The 25,222-nt window shown below is 35.6% G+C and overlaps 1 protein-coding gene across 2 annotated transcripts in view; it reads right to left on the bottom strand.

The window, feature by feature from the left end:
- Window positions 1–25,222, bottom strand: part of LOC136844867 (beta-hexosaminidase subunit beta-like) — a 167,879-nt gene that overhangs the window by 79,957 nt on the left and 62,700 nt on the right. The window contains exon 1 of one of the 2 annotated variants that reach the window (XM_067114125.1): window positions 18,830–19,271. The exons of the other annotated variant lie outside the window; for it this stretch is intronic. The gene's annotated coding sequence lies outside the window, so the exon portion shown is untranslated. Of the gene's footprint in view, window positions 1–18,829; window positions 19,272–25,222 lie in introns of those variants that run through there. 2 annotated transcript variants of the gene reach the window in all.

Below are 25,222 nucleotides of genomic sequence, written 5' to 3'. Positions count from 1 at the left end.
TTACAGGAACTAGATAGTAATCGGCTAAGTGTAAGAGACAAGGCTTATCTCTAGCACAAAAAATTTTAATTATTCCCATCTGAAAGGCATTTTTAATTACACAGAACTACTAAAAAAGGAGGAATGTATACTACCTTACCATAAACGGGAAGGAACTAGGATTATCAGTGAATGAACACCTTGAAGTGCCTATTATCACCATGCCTGTGGTTCTCAGGCAACTGCGAGAAAAAACTGAATACGCGTTAAATAATGAAAACAAAACAATCAAGGGTAAAATAATTAACTATGAAAAACATACCAGAACAGATAATTATGTTCCTGCATGGCTTTACGATATCAAAGTAGACACGATACGTAATTATGTATTTTTTTGCCGCATGCAATGGATGGAAGATTGTAGGAATTTGTCAACAAGGAAGGAAAAAGAGAATCCCAAAGATATATAAAGATATATATATATATATATATATATATATATATATATATATATATATATATATATATATATATGTATATAGGCTATATAAGCATATAAAAAATTTTGGAGTTCTCTTTTCACTTCCTTGTTTCCAAATTCCTACAATTTTCCTTACATTCCATGGGGGCAAAAACCTACTCCTTATTCTATTCTTTATTTCTTGTTCCATCAGACCTAATCAAGGACATAATGTTGACAGCCCTACCAGCCTCCACATTATATTGATTTTTTCGTATTCGCTATTAAAAACTTCCATTATAAATATCTTAGTCACCGGTAATGCAGTTTCAACCACTCACACACATGCACACAATATATATATATATATATATATATATATATATATATATATATATATATATATATATATATATATATATATATGTATATATATATATATATATATATATATATATATATATATATATATATATATATGTATGTATGTATGTATAATTGAATCATGAAAATATGGAACGTGATGGATATATAAATGAAGACAAAATCCCTAAAGGAAAGAGAAACAATGGAGTGCTGCAAGGCCTTTCAACTTATAGTCCTTTACTTAGCAGGATGCGCCAGTCATTTGAGATATGGATGCCAACCCACTGCCCCTTTTCACTCTAGGTGCGAACCGCATCAGTCGACTGACCCCAGGTACCTAAGTCACTACTCAAGTCAACAGAGGCAAAATATCCGTCAGCCCGCGCTCGTTCAATTTACGTGGAATAAAACCATGTTCTAAAGAGCAGCTCGGCAGTCGTTATCTGCCCATCATTAAAGAATGCACAGGGAAATTACCTGCAATTATCAATATAACTACCCGCAATTTCCGCGATGTTGTGGGAAACGAGATTTCTCGGGGCAACCGCGGTTCCCAAAGGTCAAGCTAATACAATATCCAGGATTTTTTACCTAAATTCTGGGTAATACTAAACGCTCTAGAGACGGGGGTGGGGAAGGGGTTTACATGATTTTGAAATTATAATGATTTTAACCATTCTCATTATTGTTGTTATTGTCGTGAAGATGAGGACTTAAATCGACGACCATTCCAACATCAACATTCAGTGAATATTAACACAAGAATGTAAACAAAAAATGGACAGTAATCTTTAATAACAATACCTAATATTACCATTGCTATCATTATCAATAAAGTAATAAAACTCCATTTTCACTGCAACCTGCAGCATCGCTCTTCCTCAGAAAATGACAACAGAGACATCGGGCGCACAATGAAATAAAAACAATAGCCAGCATTTATTTCGAATGGTAAAGTTTATCCTTGGCAAGTTATATGTCATGAGTCCTCAAGCGTGGAACTTTCTCCTCTTGTTTCAAGTCAGGGACATTTCTGTCCTTTTTATTTAATTTTCCATCTGTACAGTTGTGCACGGATTGTTCGCTGAGAACGTGTTCACTTTTATGTTCTGTTTTTATAAAAATAATAATCATCATTTAGTACTTTTTATATCATAATGTTATCAATATTGTTGTTATTGTTTAATTCATCATTAAATTAACAACTCAACAATAATAATTACTGTTTTGGTATAACAGGATCCAATCATTTTACCAAGACTATACAACGTTTATAACGTACAAGCGAGAGGGCCCGGGTTAGTTCCCCACGGAGTCAGAATATATGATCAAGCTGCTAGTACCAATGGCGCCCCTGATGACCTTAGCAGTGGTATAAGTATCTCACATTTAGTCGACTGTGGAGGGTCGCAACCAAATTACAGAATAGGACTGGGCTATCAATTTCACAGCAAAATTTCGCTGAGCCAGGGATCAATATTCTCTGGAGCCACCCATGTTGACGAGAAAAGCAAGTAGTTATATGTCTATATACCGGGTGTTTCAAAATTAGAGGCCCCCCCCTCCACAGAACAAATGGAAAGTTATGAAGTTTTCTGCTATAGCCTATCTCCAAGTACATTATTTTAAGTTTCTATTAAACTATTTTTCATTTTACATTTCTTGCATTTTCAGACTGAGTGACAGTTAGATACAGCCATGGCTAACGACTCGGAGGGAGGAAATCAGATGGATTGACCGAATCCGGGTTATAACCTTCAGAGAGGCCAGGGATGCTGGTGCATCCTTCATTTCACGTTCCTGGATAGCTAAATACATTAAAAAGGTTGAATCCTTTGTTAAAAGAAACTGGAACAAAAATCCATATGACTGTCATTGTGAAAAGAGTGAGAATCTTGGAAGGCCTGAAGTCCTTTCTCAGGAGTCAAAAGACATCATGGCTGAGGCAGTGGGTAGACCAAGAAAGTCTTTACATAAATTGGTGCTTGAACTAGAAACAAAAAGGGGAAAGAAGAGAAGTTATGGTACTGTATATCGTGAGTTGAAAAAATCTGGTATCAAGTCATTTCATGTTATCAGCAAGCCCAACATCACTCAGCAACAGAGAGAAGCCCATGCAAGGTTTTGTGGTTCATTTCTTAAAGATTGGGATGAAGCTGACTTTCTCCATGTTGCCGCATCAGATGAATTCTTCATTTACACAGTCAGGAAGCCAAATCATAAAAATGACATCATTTGGGCTGCAAAGTTGGATGATATCAGCGATGATGTCCGCTATCGCCAAGTTGTGAAATTTCCTGAATGTTTGGGAATTTTTCTCTGTTTCACAGCCAAATGGTTAGTGTGGACCATCAAAGAAAAAGAACAGTCATGGAATGGGGAATACTTCAGAGAAACTGCGCTTACTGGTGGAGTATTTCCTTTCCTTAAAGATCCTGAAAATGTGTTATCTGTTGAAGAAGTCACATTTTTGCCTGATAAGGCACCATGTTTCAAGGCTCTTCAGACACAGGAGCTGCTTCGAAATAGTGGTATCAATTTCTTCTCATCAAGTGAATTTCCAGGTAGCTCCCCTGACCTTAATATGTGTGAAAACATTGGTAGTATCTTAAAGGATCGTGTTGAAGTGCGCACAGTGAACTAGGATGGTATACCAAGCCTCGACGACCTGCGAAGACAGGTGACCGAAGTGCTCAGGGAAATGGAGTTTGAGTCTCAGCTTTTTTGCGATTTGCTGAAATCATACCCCTCAAGAATGCAGGTGGTGGTACAGGCAGATGGAGGCCACAAAAAATATTAAATACTCAGAGAGAAACTTAAATAAATACCTGTTCTGAATTAGTTTTGTTTTTGTCCATATCAATTTTAGTTTATGCTGTAGAGGGCTCTAATTTTGAAACACCCTGTATATATATATATGTATATATATATATATATATATATATATATATATATATATATATATATATATATATATATATATATATATATATATATATATAGTATACTGTATATATATATATATATATATATATATATATATATATATATATATATATATATATATATATATATATATATATATATATATATATATATATATATATATATATATATATATGCAGTGTGTGTGTGTTTGTGGTGTGCGTGTGGGCACCAAGATAGAATGGTATAGGCTGTTCTAATCATGTGTGCTAGGACCGTTGTTCACTCCGAGCTACTGCACACTAACCAATGGGTAATAGTACTGTCTCTTAAGGACACTATCTAGATATTCTCACCTTTAAACACTTCTAAATAAACCGGAAGGCTGCACCCTTCTGACAAATTCCGCTCTAAATAAAGAAAAATAATTATATTGCAAAACGAAAATATCAGTCTTTACATCGGTTATATGATCATAGCTATTTAAGGGTCCTAAAAAGCTAGATGTCAGGCAAACCTCCATCTACTGAGAAAAAGCCTTAACCGGAAACAAACCAGCTTCAAAGGTGACTACCTTGGTTCTCTTGTGCAACACGGGGCTAAAAAGTGCGATCCCACGGAGCACATCCACGGCCGAGCTTCAGTAGACCGGAAGTAATATCCGGAAGTAGATGAATGGGTTTGGGGTGGGAGTGAATGGGGCGTTTCTATACGGGGGTGGGGGGTGGGCGTGGGGCGGAGCTATGATCGAAATATAGCATTATATAATGAAGTATTGTAACTGGCATAAAACGCCAGTCATTTTACTGATAAAATACCGAAACACTTCAGATTGAGTTACCTAAGCTCTGGCCCTGCGTCCTGCCTGACGAAGGGGAAGGGGCGGTTGGTTAGGTGGGCTGCGGGGACTTTTTCCTACCCCTGCGCTTATCCTTAAATGGCGCGACTGAGGTGAAATCAGCCGGGTGGGAGACTGTTGCGACGGGCGTCAAAAGAGCCACTTCCTCCATAGAAACTGATTTGTCAAATTCTGATTTTTCGTTGTATCTGCAAACAGCAGTATAGACTGAGTTCCAAGGAAAATTTATCATTTTAATTGAATTTTTTTTTTAATAAAAATTGAGTTTAGTATTGTCTGGACACTTCTTACGGTTTAAATTTATTCTAGAGCATCACAGCAAAGACAGCTGCATTTCGCTTCATCCATAAATCTATCTGAAATTTCACAGTAAAAGCTGAGTTGAAATTAACTTTCTTTTCAGTTTGATGAAAATTTTAAGCAAAGGTTTTGTTGAATTTCGCTTTATGAACACATATATATGTGTGTATATATATATATATATATATATATATATATATATATATATATATATATATATATATATATATATATATATACATATATATACATATATATATACATACACATATATAAATAAGTACAGAGATTCGGCATTAATTCCCTTGGTGGCTCCGTGGTTTGACCGTCGAATGGAGTCGCTGGAAGGTACCGTGTCGAGGGATCGAGATCCGGGGGTACCGATCCATTTATCTCTTAAAAATTCCCGTTCGCTGATAATTCCCCATCGGGTATATTCCCGAAGTAGCGTGAATTGGATATTAAACGACAATTATTGTAGCTTCATTAATGTATATACATCACGGTGTGATAAAAATTTCAATTATAATATATATCATGGATCCTTCATTAACATGTATATACATCATAGTGTGATAAAAATTTCATATATATAATATATATCATGGATCCTTATATATATATATATATATATATATATATTATATATATATATATATATATATATATATATATATATATATATATATATATATATATATATATATATATATATATATATATATATATATATATATATATATATATATATAATATATATATGACTTTAAATATCATGTTGAATTTCCCACTGGACTTTGCTCTTAAAAACACTATAAAGGGTTATTTTTTTATTTTAATTTATATCAAAACCTCATAAATCAATTTCATAAAAAAAACACTGACGTCTAAGTTCAATTCTGCTCGCTATCTCACAGTATTTGGAAAACTCCGGTAAAAGTCACATCATATTTTGGTTGCCTATTTTAATCACGTGAAACTCCTAATAAAAGTTAAGTTATATTCCGCTTCCTATTTTCATCTTTAGAAAAAAGGCACTACTGAAGGAACAAGGTTAAGAAAAATAAATAAAAGCCCATAAAACGGCTGAAATCTGCACGAAATTTGTTTCATCTGAATTTATCCGCACTCACTACCGGAAGAAATTTCACGGGAAAACAAAAATTTGAAATTTCTACAAAAAAAAGGAAGGCTGTACAGCATACGATACAATTTTATTATTCGAATTTTCTTTGGAGTACTGTTATATCATTAAGAGAAAAATAAAATGAATGGTTGAATGTCATTCGACTCATCCTTCCTAATGAAATTTGCTGAGGGCCACTACAAGAGAAGCATGTGAAAAGGGCAAGGATTTAAATTCAGTGTAAAATGTTGAGATCAATTTGCCTGACTTGTGTATGCAACTTGAATTCATCTGGATCCATGAAGAGAGCTTAAAGCCTCTGGTTCTACAGCAACTGCAATTAAAACCCTCACTAATGGGCTTCAAAAATTTCTTGACTTTGTGTCTATCTGCATCGAAATGGAACGAAAGAAACAGGAAAAAACCGGAAAAGATTATGCATATACTCCTGTGAATTACGTATTTTACTAAAGCTTCCTGAGTAAATACCGCCCCTCCTTCCCCTCCGCCCCCGAGTAAGGCACCATTTCTTCTGAATACTTTTCTAAAGCCTCTAATGCAGGAACTTGAATGGACTGAAGAAAAAATTTCTTGAAAAATCGGAGTAAAAGGTTAAATGGACTCTGACCTTGTGACCTGACATTTTACTACCCGTGAAGCGTTAAAGTGTTAAATGTCTGCAGATGTGGTGTCCTGCTCGCCTCATGAAGAGAAGTGCGTCTGTGGTCACTCGTCATTTAAATCATTTATTTGCACTTACTAAATTCCCAGTGAGTTACCTTGAAATGTAGTGAAGTGCTCAGTCACTTGTGTCAGATGTAAATATTAACACATTATTGGAAGATTACTCATTTTCAGAAACCTAATAAATACCTTTTCCGTAAATGTAATAATTAATTCCTCATAACTAAGGTTATACGGTTTGATCAGAGGGTAGCCTATATGTTATAGGTCAAACATATCGTATGAAATAAGTTGTGGGTATTTTTCCATAAATCCAGTATAGAAGTTCTAGACGTGTTTCAGGTTGAACACCGTATACATTAGTCTGAAGGTAGAGACAGCAAAAATTGTGCACAGAGAACTACAAACAATGATCCCAAGCACGAGCATGAGCGCGCGAGCACGCGCACGCAACTCCTATTACTGATATTGAAGACGTGAGAGATTTAGGAAGACATCAATGAGGAGTTGGGGCAGAAAATTAAGCCTCGTTAACGCTTGATTGAATATGAAGCACCTATGAACGTGAAGGAATCTTAGGGAGCATGCGCAATGTGCATGTGGGCGTTAGTGCGAGCAACAGCAAGCAAGACAAGATCATTATCTTTACCACTATAATTTCACAAAATCGCTTACTTTCACTACAACAGCAAATAAGAACAGCCGAATGAAGTTAAACAAATCGACAACTATATCAATTTATACGTAAATGTACAGAAAATTTTAACTGGTGGACAAATACTATAGCTGAGAGCGATGGTCTTGAAGATGCAAAAAACCTTTAACGGCTGTATCTGCAAGATGACCAGACCGTCAACAGATAAATAAATTCCATTTCTATCAGTCCAGGAAGCGACAGCTGACTTTGAATGCATTTGGAAAGGAGAGAGAAGGAGAAGAAGAAAAGGAAGGGGACATGTCGGGTGACGATGATAATGAGGAATTAGAAAAACACTTCCTGAATCGGGCGAAAGGAAAAACATTTAACTATCATTCTTGTGTCTGACATTTCGGTGATTCCGCAGCGTCAAGCGAAAGTTGTCTGGAACTCGAGTGCTAAAAAGTATAAAGTACACACAAACACATACGTACACACACACACACATATATGTATATATATATATATATATATATATATATATATATATATATATATATATATATATATATATATGAAGGGGAGTGTATACATTATATAGGCTATATATACACACATATATATATAATATACATATATAAACATGTGTGTATGTGTGCATCCATGTATGTATGTCTAAAGCACTAAATAACGCATTTAATGTCTTGTTCACTTTAACTTAGGGATAACTTAAACCCAAAAGTAGTTACATTTGATAAGTACTCTTTCCCAGACCAGTATTTGAAACTGCATTTTTGGGTTAGAAATAAGGTATAGGTAGATATAATTTCCTCTATGTGTGAGTTATTCTCAAAACAAAATATATTTGATATTTATGAGATATTCGAGACTTAATATTTAAGGATATGTAAAAAGCATGTGTGACATTAATTGGAAATTAACTACATACATTCATATACTCATTAACGTCCGTTTCACACTTAAAATCAGCTTCCATTCATAATATTACACAAGCAAAACTGTTGCAAAAAGATGAAAAGGTACTGGAACCTTTCCCTTACCCCAGAGCTTCTGTTTTGCAAAGGAAATTGGGCCCGAGGAACAAAAGACTGCAATTATGAGCCTAATTTTAGCAAAAGAGAAACCCTTGCTCCGCTAAGAGGAAGAAGACGAAAGATGTCTATCTAAAATGTGCTCGACATCAATATTACTGTGAATGCAAAAGGATCAGGTGGTGAAGCAATCAAAACAAAAACAAAAACAACAACAACAACAATAATAATAATAATAATAATAATAATAATAATAATAATAATAATGTAATCACTCACAGGAGCCTAAATCATAATTAAATTGAGAAAAAGATAAAACAGAGCCACGAGAAGAGGAATACTGTCAGCATAAGAAAACGTAAGAAACACACAAAACAAGACGATTATAATAAAAAGAATGAGGGAAATAAAAATTGATAAACAAAATAACTAGTAAACATATTTGCGCAAATATTCAGATGGAACATGCTAGAAGGTAATTAGTTTAAAAAAGCACAATTTCACGCACAGAATGACCAAATAGGAAAACGTTTGAGAAAAAATTCTTTATGCACAAATATCTTCAGGATGGGTTAATGCACTTTCACTGAAGGCACTTTCAGGTTTTTAGGTTTTACTGAAAAAATTAATAATTTTAGAAAGAGCTGTAAATCATGCCAGAGCACAAGGATTGTCTTTTCTGTATCATGTCATATAATTAACAATTAGCCTATGTGACAATTATGATCATTATCATCTATAATGTGTAAATAGAGCCAGTCAAAAGGGTCATTAACTTGCTAAGCAAGCTTTGATTGAACAGAGCATGCAGTTCATATAGGCTAATAAAGTGATAAATAAACAAACAAATTAAATCCACAATTACCAGATGACACTTGTCAGGTAGCCAAACCTCGAATAGCCTATGCAGACATTTATAAGAATGTGATGTCATAATTATACTGACGTACTTACATGCATGTTCGCCTTCACCATACTTTCTCCTTTGTTTTTCGCTTCATATAAGGCAATTAGAGGGATAATTTGCATGATTAAAACACGGCTGTCATACTGAGAGATGTGGTGACACACTCGTAACTACGGTAAGATTGTACGTAATAAACGAGTCAAGATCTTTCACACCTTCTCCCAGGATTCCTTGTCAAGTCAAAAATTAAGTATACCTTAGTTTAACCAGACCACTGAGCTCATTAACAGCTCTCTTAGGGCTGACCCGAACGGTTAGACTTTATTTTACGTGGCTAAGAACTAATTGGTTACCTAGCAACGGGACCTACAGCTTACTGTGGAATCCGGACCACATTATACCGAGAAATTAATTTCTATCACCCGTGCTAGCCGAAAACTCTACCGACTCATCCAACGAGGAACTTTGTCGAGTCAAATGTTTTTTGGATGCTATATAGCCTAGAAAGTATAAGCGTGCGTTAAGAACAATAATAATAACAGAAGATATCAAGAAAGAATGCCGAATTCGGAGATTAAAGCGAATAAAACACTAGAGAAAACAAGTAAAGAATGCGCCGAAGTTTCTTCGGCCCAATCGAGTTTTCTGAAAAGCCAATACAGCGTATAATCAAGGCCACCGAAAACAGATCTATCTTTGGGTGGTCTCCGTACAATGCTGTATGAGCCGCGGCCCTTGAAACTTAAGCACTGCCCGGTGGTGGTCTATCCTATATCGTTGCCAGAAGCACGACTATGGCTAAATTTAACCTTTAAAATAAAAACTACCGAGGCTAGTGGGCTGAAATTTGGTATGTTTGATGATTGGAGGGTGGATGATCAACATACCGATTTGCAGCCCTCAGGAATTTTTAAGATCGGAGGGCGGACAGAATAAAGTGCGGACGGACAGACAAAGCCGGCACGACAGTTTTCTTTTACAGAAAACTAAAAACCGACGACCCGATTAGTACAAAGCCGAACATGTAAAAGGAACAGAGAAAAAACCCGATGACCCGATTAGCACAAAACAGCAAATATAAGGAACAGAGAAATTTTATGATGAAAACCACGAGATGAGACAAACGTAAAAGAAGCACACGACAAAAGAAGCTACCACACAAGGGGAAATAGGCTAGACGCATGTCATGCACAAAGAAGAAGGAAGCAAGATAAAATCTGTATTCAACACGTATTTCCTCTTTTTCTTTAAGGGAAGAAGACTTACAGGATACAAAAAACCTCGTTTTCAGCCTTTTCTTTATCTATATAGGTGTCTATTTATCGTCTTAATCACATTTTTTTATTCATCCGTGTTGTTCCCTTCTCATTTGAAAGTGAATTGCATGTGCGTACACGAAAAAGACCCAGTTCCTTCATTTTTTCTGTCAATCTGTCTAACTATATACATACATCATACATACATACACACATATATATATATATATATATATATATATATATATATATATATATATATATATATATATATGTATATATACATACACATATGCACACACACACACATATAGCCTACAGTATATACAGTATATAATATATTTAATATATATAATATATATATTTGGTTTCACTCCCAGGTCGATTCATTTGTACTGACTACTTGAATGATTTTTAGTGTTCAAGATGTTCTAAAGAATATACAAAATTGCTATTCTTTATTGTTATATTACACGTAGCTATTAACGCGAACACAGAATAGCGAGAAACTATATATTATTGAAATGAGAGAGAGAGAGAGAGAGAGAGAGAGAGAGAGAGAGAGAGAGAGAGAGACTTAAAATGCGTGGTCTCCTTTGACTTCTCATATCATGAATGCACACCAGATGCAGGTGTATGAGGAGCAAAGTGGGATATGAGCGTCTAACTGTTCCCGTTTTTGTCAAGACCAAGTCAACTAACCCAGTCAGCCTTTAAATCCAAACACCTTCATGCGTCGATGCTGTAACCTCATTTATTGTGTTGACTGTTAATTCCAGTACAATAATATCGACGTTATATTGCTATTATTATTATTATTATTATTATTATTATTATTATTATTGATTTCATAAAAGTCAAGTGAATTTTATCTGTTGTTATGTAATGGCGTTATGATTTTAGTCATTTGACTATCAAAACTACATTCGGTTAGACATAATAGTACGTATTCACTCAGACGTTTCAGTGTACAGTACCTATGCGCTCTCAACTGACAGCCTTCAAATTCGAAATTAACTGCATAAAAAATTCTCCCTGCCCGATGGTATTCGTACCCACACTGGCTAAAGGACTTGAGATTGGTGTTAGTTAATCCAACACTACCCAGAACATTTTCAGCTTCTTAATTAATAACAGAAAACGACAAGAGAGAAATCCTCATAAGTTCAAATCAAAACACAGAAATATATATTTACAAGGAAGGACTTATCTCTCTTGTTTACCTCAAGAATCGCACATGCGCACTCGGGTCACAACCCTTAGCCTAGCCTATGCCGTCTCCTCTCGGCACTGCGATACCGCATATCGCAAGTTGTTTACCTTCAGGGTCCAGACGAGTTGTTAATACGATGCTTACGGTACCAGATGCAGTGGTATGTCGCACATATCCCGTTTAATTGAAGCTGCCACATCCAGGAAGGTTGTTGATTCATTAGTATAGGAAGTGGAATGTGGAAGTGGTTTGGTAGTGCCAATTCAGAGAGAGAGAGAGAGAGAGAGAGAGAGAGAGAGAGAGAGAGAGAGAGTGTTATTAGATGACGTATCATACGGGAAATTCCCTTTAACGCAAAATGAATCAAATTTTTCCGAATTTTCGTTCAGATAAGGCGCTGATCTTGGCTGCATAAAAAGACGAATAAAGGAACACGTAAATGTAACAGGGCAGACCGATGGTAAATGTTCCTAGAATGTATCCCAGTGTTACTGGCTTGCAAATGTTCCTGTCCATCTCACTCTTAACACTTTTTGTCTGAGAGAAAAACGCTTCCAAAGTGAACTTAAAAAAACAGCCCTTAAATCTCAGACTTACAATGAGCCATGAATTTCCCTATCTGGTTTTAGTTTTCTGTAAAAGAAAACTATTGTTCCGGCTTTGTCAGTCCGCCCGCACTCAGATCTTAAAAACTACTGAGGCTAAAGGGCTGCAAATTGCTATGTTGATCATCTACCCTCCAATCATCAAACATACCAAATTGCAGCCCTTTAGCCTCAGTAGTTTCTATTTTTTTAAGGTTAAAGTTAGCCATGATCGTGCGTCTGGCAACGATATAGGACAGGCCACCACCGGGCCATGGTTAAAGTTTCATGGGCCGCGGCTCTTATAGCATTATACCGAGACCACCGAAAGATAGATCTATTTTCGGTGGCCTTGATTATACCCTGTACAGAAAACTCGATTGCGCCGAAGACACTTCGGCGCAATTTTTATTGGTTTGTTATTGTTTCCATATAATCGTTTTATATATGTGTATATGTAAATATATAATATACAATTACGTGTAAATATATATACATATAAAAAAGGAAATTCAACAGTACCATGAATTGTCAAGAAAAATATAATTATCCAAAAAAGTGAGCTTTCGTTAGCCACTGCTACCTTTATCAAGATTGATAGCTTCATTAAGCTAGTAGTGGCTAGCAAAAAGGCATTTTTATGAATGTTAATGTTTTTTATAGACTATTCATACTATTGAAGAATATCCTTTTATATAAGCTACCTGATATACGAATCTTTACTATATATTTGTACGTATATACGTGTATATATATATATATATATATATATATATATATATATATATATATATGTGTGTGTGTGTGTGTGTGTGTGTATTATATATATATATATAACATATTACAACTGCAAAAGCAGCATGCAAATGCATGGAAGCCTGGAAGATTCTACCTTTAATACACACATATATATGTGTGTGTGTTTACATATATGTAATATGTATGTGCCGGCTCAAACATCAGTCTCTAACATAAAAACCCTCCCATGACCTTTTTAAATTACCTTGGAAAAGGTTTAAATGTCACCTATCACCTAATGCGCAAAATAGTCCCAAATCATCAGAAGAAGACCGGGATGGCTGACCAGAGTAAACAACTATCCGTGGAGCAAATAACATTTAATTCGACCCATGGTCATCTGGCGAAAAAAGCGGTAGTCTGAATGAGCGGCCTTCGCGTTTTACAATGTTTCGATATGGAAAAAAAGTCAGTAACTGCCTGCCTCACTCTAAAGAGCTGCATGATGGTGGACAATTATTACAAGCAAAGTTTTGTTACTAATATGAACTCGGACACATCACACACACACACACACACACACACACACACATATATATATATATATATATATATATATATATATATATATATATATATATATATATATATATATATATGTACATATGTGTGTGTGTGTGTGTGTGTATGTGTCCGTGTGTGGTTGTGTGAGTAGTGTGGACGTATGCATATATATATATTACTGACCTCAAAGAGGTCTAAAAATGAGGAGTGGTTGTGCTTAGCAGCCTTAAAGGACGAAGAAAATGTAAGGTTAAGTGGAAGAGTAAGAGAACATATGACAGAGGAAAGGGCACACCCTTTGACTTTGAACAATTGATCGCACTTCTTATTGTTTTAGATTAAGCTGGCCTTATGCCAAAAGGGTTCTCCCTCTTGGTCGTGGTGCAGGCCGTAACTTGTGATTACCCTTCATACGTAAATGCAAGTCAGATTAATTAGTCAACTTACAAAGAACGTGTTATTTACTTAAATGTATGAAACTGCTTTATATATTTCTACCACCCCTATGCAATTACGTGTACAAAAAAAAAAAAAAAAGCACAGAACTAGACATGCACACAACTAGATATATAAGAGATTCATTAGTGAAAATTTCATTGGCGTGAGTGGGAGAATGAAACTGACAAAATTTTCCTACAGACATTAGCAATTGAGGAAAGTCATTGCTGCTGGACAGGATATTATTGGGCAAGCCACAGGCTTTTTAGGTCCAGGCTTCGGGTTGATAATAATAATAATAATAATAATAATAATAATAATAATAATAATAATAATAATAATAATAATAATCATAATAATAATAGCATGTTCCGCCGTTATTGTTTATGCATATAAATATACATTCACGGAAGTACAAACACAGATTTAAACATACATTCACACATACATTGTCTTTCTTGAAGTCTTCAGCTGACAGCCCTTATGGGCAGGGTCAACAGACAGTAAACCCAAGAAGACTCTAAAGGGAAATCAGCTTGCAAAGAGAGACAAATTCAAAGAAAAGGTGACAGGCAATTAAATATGAGGGATTAGAAAATTAAACCGATACTCTTGAATTAAGGAGACGTCAGCAGAAAGCAGCGACTTATTCGCTCCTTGCTTGAACATTTGGAAATCAGAAGACTCAACAACTGCACTAGGCAAACGATTCCACATTTTACTTGGAGCCAAGATAAAACTCTTAGCAAACAAAGAAGTATGAAACCTAATACTCGATATCGACATAGGGATTGCAGCAGCAGCCTGCCTGCCTAGTGCAACGAGCAAAAACAGCTGGGTCAGGCAAAGAAGAGTGCAAAGGATGTTTGTCGCTGTGGTATATTTTATGCAATAAACATAATGAACTCACGTCTATGCCAGAAATCAGTATTAAAGTGTTGGCAATACAAACTTGACTGACGAGTATTACGTACATTCATAGCCTACATACGTATATATCAGTCGTCAAGAGCAGCAAAGCCTCAAGACAAAAAATAAACTAATAAAAGCTTAATCAAAAGCACACTGAAACGTGGCAGCAATATACGGTAAGCTGAAAAGGGAAAGTGAATCCGAGCAATGGGTTCTGAGTCGTATGGAACATCGCCTCAGGTGGCTTTTCACTTGGCGCTGTTCAGGTGGTTATCGGAGGCTATTTTGAAGATTTAAAACTGTGGTAAGAAATGAGGAAATCCTGAATATACTGGTGGCATTTCCTTAAGTTTTTAACAGCTGAATAACATAAAATACTAGTAAAAGTGACGGGGAGCAATTGTACCCATATATACTTAAATAAATCAAATGAAAATAATAATGAGTACTCTTCAGTAAGTTAAAAAAAGTGTTTTGTCCCAACATCAAAAGAAGCTGAATTGGGAAATTAACTGGTAGGAGCAAAAAATACAAGGAAATCATTTGTTTGTATTACAAAAATAAAATTTAATAACAACTATTAAAAATAGCATGACCATTAGAATAACTATATATATATATATATATATATATATATATATATATATATATATATATATATATATATATATACACACATATATATAGTAAACCTGATACTAGAAAACGGCACACTGCAGCAGAAAAAACAGCAAAAACAGCTAGGCCAGGCCAAGAAGAGTGCACTAGGATGTTTGGCGTTTTAGCACATTTTATACAACAAATATAGCAAACCCAGTTTACGTCTATGCCAAAAGAAAACAGTAAGGGCTGGTAAATACATACATAGGCATGTATGCATACACACACATATATTCATATATATAAATGATTTTGTCATTGTTTTCAGTAAATTTTTCAGGAATATATTCTTTATCTTGGACGTGAATTACCATTTTCTAATTACCAGGTACATGTAAACTGCATAGGTCAACAGAGGCATAAATAGGCATAAATTTACCTCTTCGTTGGGCGAGTCGGTAGAGTTGTGGCCTGGCAACTCACTGGGCCCGAGTTCGCCTCTCCGCCCGGCTAATGAAGAGTTAGAGGAATTTATTTCTGGTGATAGAAATTCATTTCTCGCTATAATGTGGTTCGGATTCCACAATAAGCTGTAGGTCCCGTTGCTATGTAACCAATTGGTTCTTAGCCACGTTAAATAAGTCTAATCCTTCGGGCCAGCCCTAGGAGAGCTGTTAATCAGCTCAGTGGTCTGGTAAAACTAAGGTATACTTAACCTTTTTTACCCCTTACACCCACCCCTACCCGATCCCGATTTCGGATCTCTCATGATGAAATCCTCCATTCTAAACGAAAAATTAATAAATAAACAAAAAGGAAATAAATAATAATTTACTTCTCCAAACGCTAAACTATGTGGATGGCTTCACTTGCTTCAGGTGATGTCACAGCAATTTTGTTAATCATTTTTCCTTGATATGAAAATGAAATCTCAACGCAACAAATTCAACCGCAGGATAGGTACTAAATCAATCGTACAAGTTAATTCAGTGTCGCATTTATTGGACCAAATTAGTCTTATAAGCAATGGAATAAAAACTATTATGTCCACCAGTACAAATCTATGTAACCTGAACCATTTCTAGAGAAAGATGAATAAAAATGAAAGAACTTTCAAATAAAGAGAGAGAGAGAGAGAGAGAGAGAGAGAGAGAGAGAGAGAGAGAGAGAGAGAGAGAGAGAGAGAGAGGATAAGGTAGATATCTGAAAAATGTCAAGACACTCCTATTTTAAATGAAGATTTAATAGTACACTGGATCTCTCAATTCTGTTATTTTCCTCACTCTTTTGACCGGTAGCTGAGATCAACAACATATTCATTCGAATGTCAGCCAGGTACATGATTTCTGTGGTAATTATGGAAAAAGTTGAAACGGGCCAAGATATTTAAAGATCTTGTCAACTGCAGGAAGGGTTGCGCTAACAGTAGTGTTAGCTTTCATCAAACCCTTAAAACACTAGACCCAACCTTTCTAACCCTGCAAACCCTTAAGGAATACTAAAACAGCTTAATATGATAATAATAATGACTTATTTCCTTTAATATAATTACCAACGTAAATAACATACAAGAGTTTACTTTCATTTCCAAACATACTGAAACAACAACTACCACTTCACTGAAATAATAATTGCAATAATAATACCTTGGAATGAAACAAATATAACAACAATGTCCTCATAATAATACTGATGACGATGATAATAAATTTACTATGATATCAGTCAAAACAAACAATTGCAGTTTCCTGGTAATAAAGATAATAAACTCACTAACTTTTCAACAAAATCATAAAAGATCATCCCTATTTCAGTTACGAATATCAGTCCCCCTGCATTATTGATTTTCAATACACGCCAGTTCGATGTCTGAAAAATAAGACAGTTTTAACTGAAAAACTGGCTGCTCTTGTGTTCTTGTTGACGTGAAAAACAGAAAACTCGTCCTTTGAACCAAAGTTCTGGAACTTTTCAGTTTATATTATATATATTCTGGAACTTTTCAGTTTATATTAAATATATATATATATAATATATATATATATATATATATATATATATATATATATATATATATATATATATATATATATATATATATATATATGAGAGAAAGAGGTTCAGCAATAAATATAAAGGTGTAGTCCGATCGAAGAGACATGGCACTACCTTAATCAACATTTAACTGGTAAAGCAAGGAAGAACTTCCTGTATTAATTTATGTATGTATATATATATATATATATATATATATATATATATATATATATAATTTATATATCTATTTATATATATCTGATTACAATAACTCTGACACGTGATTTATATATTTCTCATTACCACTAAGATATTGAAAGACTGTGAGTAAATCCCGGCCAGTTTCGGCTTTATTTCTAAGCCATTATCGATTACGGGTTAGAAATAAAGACGAAACCGGTCAGGATTTACACTCAGTCTTTTACACACACACACACACACACACACACACACACACACACACACATATATATATATATATATATATATATATGCAAATGATATCTCATTAAACATTACTGGAATTAATGAAACTAAAAAGCTTTTGACTTGTTGACCAAACCGTTTCTGACATCAACCATTACGGTTCCTAGGTTAAGCATAAAGCTCTTCATTTCTTCATTCAAAAATTCCAGTTTGCCTTGGGCCTGTGCTCGGTAAGAGCACTTGGTTGCCCGTTCCACTGGCCTCTGAAAGAATTGAAAAAAAAAAAAAAAAATGCGCCTCGTGCACAACCAGTCTGTAACAGGTTGCCTGGGCAAGACCTAGGCTAAGTGACATTTCATTTGTCTCCCACGATAACAGGTTTGCAAAAGCATTATTTTATGTCTTCCTCTTAACAAATAATGGTTTTGTTACATCATTATGTATATCTGTGCTGAAAGTTACAGTTCTTCATATAAGACGCGAGATATACATACATATATATATATATATATATATATATATATATATATATATATATATATATTATATATATGTGTGTGTGTGTGTGTGTGTGTGTGTGTGTGTGTGTGTGTGTGTGTGTGTGTGTGTACATATACTGTATATACATATATGTGTGGCTTGTGTGTGGGTGTACATGTGTGTGCATGTGTGAATATGTGTAGATAATGTATAATTTCACAACACACTTCCTTGAGTCTTTCATTCTGCCTTACTTTCCAGAACTGCTTTGTTGATCAAAACTTGCCTATTGTTTCTCCAGCGCTGATGGTGGCAGAAATTCCGTGTCTCCTTCCTCGGCTTGTTAGTGTCAGGGACCTTCTGCGGGCGGTTTTCTTTCTTCTTTTGTTGAGAAAAGTTTACTTTTAAAAGTTCCACAGAGGGACACGGCCTAGGACTTCTCGTCAAAGAAAATGGCACTTGTTGAGCAGGTATAACGGAGTAAAAACGAGATCGTGTGTGTGAAAAGGTATTTGGGGGAATGACTTCGACTGGGAGGTTTCACAAGGAAAAACACGGTAACATGCACGCGCGCACACACTCACACACAAAACGGGCGCCTCAGTGTCAGGGAATAGTAAGAGCAGCGCCGCACACCTCCGATCGACACAAGACAGTTGCGAACACTGGCGTCGCCTCGCTGCTAATGCTGGCTGGCCGCTACCCGTCCCACTTTTTATTAACGAATCAGGCAGGATTGGCGCTTCCACCCAATAAATTGCAAGAGCATTAGAATGCCCCAATCAAGGCTAATCGTTTTTTCCTATAGCTAGTGCAAACCTACGGGACTAAAAGTACAGTGCAATGATTTATCCAATGAAAAAGGTACAGACCCATGCTACATTAGACTTGAGCAGATCGGTGCGAGGTACATGTAAAAATGAAAGTTGAAATTTCGTTCAGGTCGGTCATAGGAGTTCTCTCTCTCTCTCTCTCTCTCTCTCTCTGCGGGTGAGGGTCCTGAGGGAGTAGATCGAGGGTTGCAGGACGGAAGGGGGATGGTGAAGGGGAGAAGGCTCTAACTACCCTTCTAACCGATTCCCCCCATTCCACAAAACCCTATCACATGTAACAGATACCGAATCAATTTTTCCCTATAGATCGATCAGTCATGACTAATCCGTGTAAGTCCCTGCGAAGTGACGATTCGCGTTCGTTAAACCTTTTTTCAAATTTTTTTTTTATTTATTATCTAATGTGACCTTTAAAAAACCATTTGGACTAGCAACCCCATCCTATAAATCAATGTGCAGAAACTCATAACATTCCTCAGTGGTCTGACAAGTGGTAATGGGTCACTCAGAGACCCGAGGCCGAGACGACATTGGAATGAGAAAGACATTCTTTTTTTTTTTTTTTTTTTACAACACTCATTGTTGCTTCCGTGGTGAAGCAGTTATTGAGTTCGGGCCTGGTCTAAACGGGGATACTAGGTTGCAAGTCTTCTGGCCTCCCCATTTTGTGTATAGTTGATACTAAATTACTGAAACCACTCATTGATTTTTTTTTTTTTTTTTTTTTTTTTTTACTAAAGATAGGGAAATGTGTTTGTTTGGGCAGGAGGACTCTAAAGCTTCTGTGTAACATTCAGTGGGTTTATTGTTCAGAATAAGCGGCCTCTCTCGAAACGTTCAGACAGGTGGAATGTCATGAAGCGCAAAATGTGACTGACTTTTCGTGATCCCAAAGATGTGACCCGCTTACCTCTCTCGTGTTACATCAACATAAGAAATAGCAGTGATCTTCCTCCTGAAACAGGCGATTATCTTGTAAATTCCTGTGTGTGTGTGTGTGTGTGTGTGTGTGTGTTACCTTTCGGCCTTCCGCTCGCCCGACTACAAAGGTTTGTTGCAAATAAATTTTTTTTTTTTAAAGAAGGAAGGGAAGTTAACTTTCCGCATAAACTTTTTCTTTTATCTAAACTATGGTTTAATCTTATTACCTTTTATAACTTGGAGATGAACAGGCGTCCAACCTGATATTGCCAAGATCCCAAGATAGGACGCACCAGCCGCTTAGATGATGAAGACGATTGGTATTAGACGCCAGAAGTAAAGGAAATTGTGCAATCTATCACCAGTGAGATACAAGTCAGCGACACAAACAAAACGTCGGTCATGCCACCTTTGTCTGCGTTCCTTTCCTTGTTTTTTGTTGTGTTGAAGTAACAAGGTCAGCGCCCTACCGAAATTTCGAAAAGTACTGGTCCCTCTTAGTTAACGGGAAATTCCCGACTGATGCGTCATCAGATGCCCTACCTTCTGAATCTATACCGTCCTTGCCCATAGTAGCACAAAGGGCTAACACCCGTTGTACTGTATATACGAGCTTGGTACTGTACTGGCGCTCAACTTTCGACCTTGCCTGAAAAAAGAACGTTTCCTAAAAACTTTATATGTCTCTGTTGACCTAAGCTGCTAATTATGTACCTAATTGTTAGTCGACTGTTGTTGGTTACATCTTGAATGCAAAGCCAGAAAGATAAAAGGGAGGGCTCAGTAGTCTGTAAAACTGTCTACACTATCATAAAATGAAAAAACTGGAAGGCCTCATTCCTCAAATACTCTCTCTCTCTCTCTCTCTCTCTCTCTCTCTCTCTCTCTCTCTCTCTCAACACACACAGGTACACACGCATGAAGCGGCAAAGTGGTCCTAGTTCCTGTTAATGAGAAATTCACGACATCTTCTATATAATTTCAAACGGAAGATACTGTACATTGATACACATCTAATTACTGGTTCAAGATGTGGCATTTGCAACTTGTTCTACGAATATATTCGTTAAATTGTGAAAAAGAAACGGAAATACGAACTTATTGTTTTAAAAACGAAATGGTTACAAGGCAATGCTAGTAAAACACTTCTCATGACTATTCAGAATCATGGTCGTTATTTGATCGTATTTCTTTCATTATCTATTAAGCATAAATCAGTCAGAACTAAGGGATATGAACTACTTCCCTTACAGAACAATCTGGGAATGTCACCCAAACACGTTACCTGACCAATATGAAATGTAAGTCATTCACTTACATTCACCTATGTTATTTTAGCTGTACGTTCAGAAAAATTTGGTATTTGGGAAATTTGTCTTAAAAAAGAAGAAATATGAAGTATTATTTCAACCTTTTATCTATGAAATTAGAAAATTAAAACCACTCATTTCCACTTTGTTTTTGTATAACGACATCTGGAAAATGAAAAGATGATACTGGAAACGTTAACAAAATACTTTCCGACCAATAAGGAACACGAAAGTTCATTTTGTTTTGTCATTTATTGTATATATATATATATATATATATATATATATATATATATATATATATATATATATATGTATATATATATATATATATATATATATATATATATATATATATATATATGTATATATATATATACACACACGTACGTGTAGTTAAGGTTTGACCCAACTGTTTCGAAAAGGAATGATGACTTTGAACATTTAAACAGACGACCTCCCTGACCAGCCACAAAATGGAGTCATTCATGACAGCACTCTTGACTATTTGCATTGCACAAATATTCTTGTGGAACGCAGTCTTAAGGCCAATAACTTGCTAAGTAAACCCACAGAAGAGAATGCTCGTGAGAAACAAAAAGAGCAGAAATGAAATGAAAAGAGCAAATTATTAGGTAACCAAACAAACATACGTATAAAGTAATCGTGATATGCAGGTGAACAATAATGAATCCGATGAGACTAACCAACAAATATACTTAATATGCGAGTCGGAAGACTCACGGCAAAGTAGGAAGGCACTTGAAAGAAACGACCAAGAAATGGGATGGACACTGAATATTCATAAAGGCCTTCCTATGTCATTCTGAGTTCCGAAATCAAACATAGTATTCAGTCCAACGCCGAAGAGGAATACGCGACTTATCATTCTTTAAAATCGCATAATGACCTTATCGCCTTCAGAATTTTAGGTTCAAGGATTGTTCCTTTTCTCCAAAAATTCACAAACAGGATCCTTTTTTTCAGTGGGTAAGAATTTATTTTCTTTAAAGGATTTCCAAAGAAATAGTTAATTTGTCACCATAATATTAAGAAGACAAGCCGATTATTTCTACCTATTACTTGTAGAAAAATTAATCCTCTCCCCACGTCTTTCTATCTATCTATCTATCTATATATATATATATATATATATATATATATATATATATATATATATATATATATATATATATATATATGTGTATATATATAATTGTGTTTTGAATTTTTCTGGCTGTATTTCTACTATCCCGCCGTAGTTAATATTAATACACAAGATAGACTCATGACAGTTGAAATATGATATGGGACTGATGGAAAATATGTGAATTCCCTCTCTCTCTTTCTCTCTCTCTATATATATATATATATATATATATATATATATATATATATATATATATATATATATATATATATATATATATATATGAGAGAGAGAGAGAGAGAGAAATTCACATATTTTCTATCAGTCCCATTCCATATTTCAACTGTCAAGAGTCTTTAGCAGAACTCCAGACATACAAATAGAAGAACACAGCTATGCGTTTTAACTTTAAGATGCCAGACGAAATGGAGACAACCAACGCAAGCTGGCAAAGGCAAAATATCCGACACGGAAACGATAGACAACAATGGCCTAATCTAAAAGGGCAGAATCCCGACTATGGCTCAGGTGAGTGGAGAAGGATGAACGAGGGAGGATACGTCACTTGCTGTTACAGGTGTCATAACCAGTATGCAATGCAGGAAGCTCTCTCTTAAACAGAGCGTATAGGACTATGAGCAAAGGTCAACTTATGGCCAGCTCACCATGCGCCGGTCAGTGGCTGGTATTTTGCAGTGCAAGTGATTTGATATATAATGATATCGCCGTAAAATTGTTGCTCCTGATGCACTTCCTATGTGTCTGTGACACCTTTGGTTTCGTAAACCATTTTAAATTATGACGACTTTACCGTAATATGGAAATATGGGTATGAGGACCCACAACCCCTTGTTTGTGCATTCGTATGTTCGTATTTTTCATTTTCACCCTTCCTAGTGTAGGTTACACTTTTGCTTCCGTAAAAAGTGTTCAAATATGTCGACTTTTGTTTATTTTAGAGTCTTACCAAGGATTTATCATGCACTTCCGGCGACGAAGACCATATCAGCCGTGGAGCAAGTTTAAAGAATTTAATCAATCGGCAATTGTTGTTAAAAATCTCTTGTAAGTCTACTTTCTATCTGGCACTCTGACCTTTATATCAGTTTCACTGAAGTTTAGCCAGTCATTCAGTCCACATGAATAGTTGTTTACCTGCTTGGCTCTGCTTTTACCCACCCCTCTTTCCTGAACGCCAAGAGTTGGTGAGATTAACAGTAAGATGTAGTACAGTGGTGATAGTGTCATTCATGATTGGCCAAGATTCGTAAGGTATATCCGGATAAGGGAAAGGTTCGAAATGAATAGTAGAGAGGAATACCTGCTCCTGTATATAAAGGTAAACGTAACAGGGAAGGTGTATGGTAGGATTTCGACTGAGAAAGCAAGAGACGAGATAAGACAATACAAGGAAGATTGTGGTTGTCATGAAACAGGTATGTGAGAAGGTTGGAGGTAAAGGAATAAATAAACTTGTATGTAGCATAAACGACTTTGAAAAACCTTCTGAAAAGTCATTACATATGTACTCTGGCACACAACACAACTACGTTCACTTACCATTGGGATTTGTCCTCATCAGAAGTCTTCCCAAACATCCAGATTTTGATAGCGGGAGTTTTATTGAGTATCAGCTATACGTATATATATATATATATATATATATATATATATATATATATATATATATATATATATATATATATATATATATATATATATATATATATGTATGTATGTATACTGTAACTGGCAAATAAATGAGAGAATTGAAATTTAGCGTTTAGCTCTCCGTCAGAATTTGAACCCGTGGCTTCCGAGTCCAGACAGCTTCACCGAAAACATTACTGGAGATGACAATTTAGGTTATAACCTACAGACCTGCAGTAACTCAGTCATCCATTTGTAAATGAGACAGTTTGCTGACAAGCTTCTTACAGAGACAGAAAATGAGGTAATAGATAATGCTAGCATTCTTTTAGGAGCGGATGATATCACGCCGTTGAATGTTGCAGTAAAGATTTTTTGGGCGAGGTATTCCTTCCAAGTATTCAGATACAGTACTCTCTATGGTGTTATGCTAGCAGGTAACATGCAGCGAAAATTGAGCAATGTGGATCATTTGCCTCCATTGAAGAAGTCTCTGGGCAATGAGTCCCTGAGAGTCAAAACAGATCTGAATGTGCTTCCATGTGCCTGTTCGCAACTTATACTGAAAAGTAAGTCATTTGGTTGTGGGAATTTATGTTCTAATAATATAGTACGTAAAGATATATTGGTTGACATTTGAGATTTCGAGGATACGGAAGAACAGTAGGCTACTCTAATAGGTGCTCAGAATCGACCAGTGCACAATGTTCTTTGCGTTCGGTCGATTTTATTGACGTTCAAATTAAACCATTTCAGGCACATTTGATTCAGATTACCAACAATAATAAACTTTCACCGCCAGAAGTGAATGACAA

This window comes from Macrobrachium rosenbergii, chromosome 13 (genome assembly GCF_040412425.1).
Source record: "Macrobrachium rosenbergii isolate ZJJX-2024 chromosome 13, ASM4041242v1, whole genome shotgun sequence".
Classification (NCBI taxonomy): Eukaryota; Metazoa; Arthropoda; class Malacostraca; order Decapoda; family Palaemonidae; genus Macrobrachium; species Macrobrachium rosenbergii.
The sequence above is the reverse complement of the archived record's forward strand: the minus strand, read 5'-3'. Positions and strand labels throughout refer to the sequence as shown.